General features: G+C 27.9%; 1 long non-coding RNA gene across 1 annotated transcript; it reads right to left on the reverse strand.

The window, feature by feature from the left end:
- Positions 1–1,994: 1,994 nt before the first annotated feature.
- Positions 1,995–2,995, reverse strand: LOC106316623. The gene is made up of 4 exons (XR_001264903.1): positions 2,680–2,995; positions 2,443–2,505; positions 2,165–2,356; positions 1,995–2,079 (listed from the first exon to the last, which is right to left on the reverse strand). It is a non-coding gene; the product is annotated as an uncharacterized LOC106316623 (long non-coding RNA).
- Positions 2,996–5,326: the final 2,331 nt, after the last annotated feature.

Raw genomic sequence — 5,326 nt, forward strand, 5'->3', positions numbered from 1 at the left:
TTTTTTATGAATCAAATTCGTGTGTAAATAGAGTAAGAGGGAGGATGAAGATATGGAGTGAATGAAGAGGAAGAGGACTGCTTGTATTTATAGTTTAAATCCTGCCGACAGACCGAGGAAATTCCGACGGAATTCCGACGCCAACGGCTAGTTCGTCGGAATTTCCTCAGAATTTTGTAAAATCCCCCAACGGCTCTCCAACGGCTATAATATTTTCTCGGAATTCATCGGTTTTTTCCGAGTAACACATTTTTCCTTGGAATTTCCTCGGAATATTTCGACGGATTAATATTTCCTCGGAATTCCGACGGTATATTCCGAGGAAATTTCCTCGGAAATTCCTCGGGATATTCCGAGGATTTCATTTTCCGTCGGAATGTCCGTCAGAATACCGCTGTTTTCTTGTAGTGGATGTATCAAATGTGTTTTTGGTACAATATATCAACATTATAATACAAACAATCTTTATCAGTGTTTTTTTGTAAAAATATAAATATAATTATATATATATCCGTCAATAATAAGTATTCACATACTGAGTAAAATATGTTATCAAGATTTGTGAAATGGTTAACAATTTTAATACTTTGATAAAGGTTTATTATAATTAATTTTGTTAATATATTAAATAGGTTTGAAAAAGTGATTTTTAGACTGTAAAGTAAATCATAAAGTTAATATGAGCTAATTATTCAGTCCATTTATTACAAAATTCTCAACATGTTTAAGTGGGCTTCCGACAGCAATAATATAAGAACAAAAACACAAAAAAACACATAAAATATCTTCAATAGTTTTAAAAAAGGTGAGACAAAAAATCAATATTGACCGTCAATTTGCTAAAAAAGCGGAAAGTCATTCGAATCTTCTATGCCGAAAGCTCATCTTCATCAAACCTCCATTTCTAGAATCGATGATCGATTTCTGAAGCGCTATAACAATCCTCACCCTAACCGATCAAAAGAGAGTACAACAAATCGAGTGGATCAGGTTGATTTTCTTATCGATGCAGAGAATATTTGGATATATTATTATTATTTATTAATAGGATAATTACTTTTATGGTTTTAATGGTTTTCCTATATTATATTAAGAGGTTTTTATAAATAGACTAGATTTTGACCTGCTCTTACAAGCTCTAGGAAGCTAGACAAAATCTTTAGTAATATAATAAATAGACTAGATTTTGACCTGCTCTTAGAAAGCACGGGAATTAACGAATAAATTTTATAATATATTTCCCGTGCTTTTGATTAAACACTGTGAAGAGTATTCACAGTGGTTATAAAAACTTCTTAGATTGGAAATACTCTTTCCCGTGCTATAAAGCTCATATAAAATCTATCTCTTATTAAATCATTACCAAAACTGAATACAACTTTAAGCTTGAATGCCTATTTATAATAAATCACTAATCTTACAAGACCTAATCTAATTTAGTATAGAAAAACCATTAAAACCATAAAAGTAATTATCCTATTAATAAATAATAATAATATTCTCTGCATCACTTATTCATCGAGAGAAAGTACATTTTTGTTTCCTTCATCTATGATTCAAACTATCTTCTCTTTTGTTTCTTGATGCTTTATCTTAACATGCAAAACCAGATCGTTGATAACCTGGCGGGTAAATATCTGTCATCTCCGATCAGATCCAATTTGACTCAGCAAAGGATCGAAGATTTTTTCAAATAGCCAACCAAACATATCAAGGTCTTTACATACCGATGGTTTGAATTTAATTTTTTTAGTTGAAGTATTAACCGTAATGAAAATCATTTTTTTGTCTGCATTACATGAATTATTTTAGGAAAAACTTTGCTGAGGGCATGATTGATGACACACGTTTACATAGTTGTAGTTTTTTGGGGTAGTCTGTGTACTCTTATGTTTTTTTAAAAAAATTTCCCCTTGCTTTCACACATCTTTCTAATCCTTGCCATCATAGACTCAATGTTTGCTTTCTCTGATACAGCTTCTCTAAATAAAGCTTGAGCATGATAGGAAACATTTGATATTGTATCACTTTCTTGACTGCTTAAGTCATAAAAGTGATCATCTTGTCCTTCAGATAGAACTGCCACGTATAATTTCAAATAGCAAAAAAGCTTATAATAATTGACTGTTCATACTAAACATATTTGAGTGCTCAAGATTTATACCTTCAAGGAAGATGTTATTATCTGAAACATACCCAACCTGGGATGGATTCGTAACGTTGGAGTTATTAGTTATAGTTACTGCTGTCTGCCTTAGTTTAGGAGTAGACTTAGCACCATCTTTTCTTAAAAGATGACTGCTTTGCTTCACACCAGATTGTAACATTGTTTTGCTCTGTATTATTTGCTCAGTTGCTGGTTTGCCAAAGACATTTTAGTTATTTAGATTTTGCTAAAAGTATACCAAATCAAAATGAATATCTGAAAGTAGCAACACATACCTTTCAAATCTGTGTTAAGTCTGCTCCTCTATGAAACTGGATATTTTGTTGTATTTAGTGTATCTGAGCAGCAAAAAGTGTGTTATAATATATGCACGTCCATGTTTACAAAATTGATGTAAATCTTACTTTTGTAGTGTATAAATATTGGATCCGACATATGACCAGCTCGTAACTGATAGCCATCTGAAAGCTTACTCTCATATTAGAGACAAAAAGCACCTCAAAATTGTTTACCTTCTTGTCAGAGAATGATTTCCATTGTCGGACAGAACTGTTCACTTTATTGTTTCCAGGTGCGAAAAAACTTTGACTTGGATCCACGTTTCAGTTTGGTACGCCGGACATGTATGATAACTTCAGTGTAGGCTTCATTTTCTATGCCTAATCTTTTCGCAAGGTGTTAGGTTGAATGGGTTGATTAGGTAGTATATATAGCAAAAGGAAAAGATTTGGTGAGAATAAAGAGAGATATTAAAGATTTTATTTAAAAGATTGTTAGTAAGATATGCCTTGCGAGTTGGGTTTTGGTATAAATTAGGAATATAATATTTTTGGATTCATTATGGAAATTTAAATTAATTATTAAACTTCAAAGGGATGAAATATATTGGTGGTTAGCGTAATTAATGACGTATGTTGCGATATTGTTGAGAGAATATGCTTAGAAAATATGGACCTGTTATTGACTTGATAGATTTTTGGTAATCCGTTTCGCAAGGCATATTTTTATTTGCATATTCGGTTGTTTGTGTGAGACATTTTCTATTAGTGATAAGATCAATAAAAAAAATTATTAACGATTAATAGTATTAAGTCGGAAAATTGGTAGACAATCATTCAAAGTTCCATAATTCGTTTGTACTCATCTAATTATTATTATTATCATATTGTAAATGGAAATGTATAATATGCAATAATATATTCACGGATCAATATGGGGTTTATGGTTTGTTTTTGCATGGTAAACAATTTGTTATATTGAGGCAAAATTTCTAGGGTTTATGGATTCACTTGAAATTATGCGTTGTAGGGTTTATGGATTCACTTGAAATTTCTAGGGCAATCCGTTTTTTTTTTTAAGTTCATGCTGCTCAGATGATAATTCTAATATCAAATTGTTATTCAATGGACTTGGTATGCAATGACCATCCTATCAATGTTTTAGGGTTTAGGGATACAATGCTTATAATTTATTATTCTTTAGGGAAACATAAATGTTAGTTAATTTCGTCAGTATTTCAGTCAAAAATGTTTTTGAAAGACTTAAACGTAAGTGGGCTAAAACAATCTAACTTTTTAACTAAATAAATGGAAAAAATTACACAAAATTAGGAGAAGGTTGCTTGGGAGGCTGCGATTTATTGGAAAAAAAAACATTTTAATCAAAATCATAGCTTATAAATAATCCAGTGGCAGAGTCTTATAAATATTGTTGAAACAGGAGGACACCTAAAAAAAGGGCGTTCTGTTTTAATAGTATTGATATTTAGAAAATTTTGCAAATTTTGGAAAATATACCTGAAATATTACATTATACCATACGCATAAACCAAAGATTAATGGGCTTTGAGACATCAAAACAAAGGGTAAACAACTCAAACTCAATATTTAAAGAACTAACAATTAAAAAATTTACTCTACTATATATTAATTAAGAAGTCAATTAAGTGACTTTTGCTTAGGTATCATTCATAGGTGAAGTTTAGAATTAATTCTTTTAATTTGATTGGTTGTTCGTATTGGAATTTTAATTTATTTAATTAAAGTTTTAAAAAGGAAACTAATCCAAGAACTACCTAATCTAATCTATATTACCATACAAACAATTAAACAATTTAAAGATAAAAGAATTAACATAATTTATTTATAGAAACAATTAAATATCATAGATTACATTTTATAAATTTAAAATATCCATATAAATACATATGGTATGATAGAAATAATTATATAAAATGATTTTAACATATTTATATTAATAGTGAATACAATAAATTATAGATTACAAAAAACTAATTAATCTAAACCTAATATTATATACTATATATTAATTGAGAAGTCACTTAATTGACTTTTTTAGGTGTCATTCATAGGTGAAATTTAGAATTAATTCTCTTAAATTGAATTTTCATTTATTTAATTAGAGTTTTAAAAAGGAAACTAATCGTAGAACTATCTAATCTATATTATCATACAAATAATTAAACATTTTAAAGATAAAATAATTAACATAATTTATTTATAGAAACAATTAAATATCATAGATTACATTATATAAATTCAAAATATACATATAAATAGATATGGTATGATAGAAATAATTATATAAAACGATTTTAACATATTTATATCAATAGTGGATACAATAAATTATAGATTACATAAAACTAATTAACCTAAACTTAATACTATAGATTACAGAAACTAATTAACCTAAATCTAATACTGTATATTTCAAAACATAAAAATATATAATAAGTCTTTTAAAATAATATTAATGAATGAAAATATTTATTATAATATAAAATTAAAAAATTGGAACATTATACTAATACGAGACTAAAGTTAATATACTTTATTAATATAATTCTTATAGCCTTGATTATAATAAAACTATATGGTAAATTCTGTAAAATAATATAAGTCAATGAAAAAGTTTAATATAATATAAATTAAAAAGCGAGAACAATATATTAATACAAGACTAGGGTAAGACTCTATTGATATAGTTTTGATTATAATAAAATTGACATGTTTATTTTGTAATAGGAAAAAAAGATACATATATAATACATCAGTAAAGAATAATAAAACTTATTTGTTGTTTTTACGTACCTAAGTTTGTATATGTTTGCCGAAATACATGTGTTTTACGTAGTAC

The sequence above is a fragment of the Brassica oleracea genome, chromosome C9 (assembly GCF_000695525.1).
Source record: "Brassica oleracea var. oleracea cultivar TO1000 chromosome C9, BOL, whole genome shotgun sequence".
Classification (NCBI taxonomy): Eukaryota; Viridiplantae; Streptophyta; class Magnoliopsida; order Brassicales; family Brassicaceae; genus Brassica; species Brassica oleracea.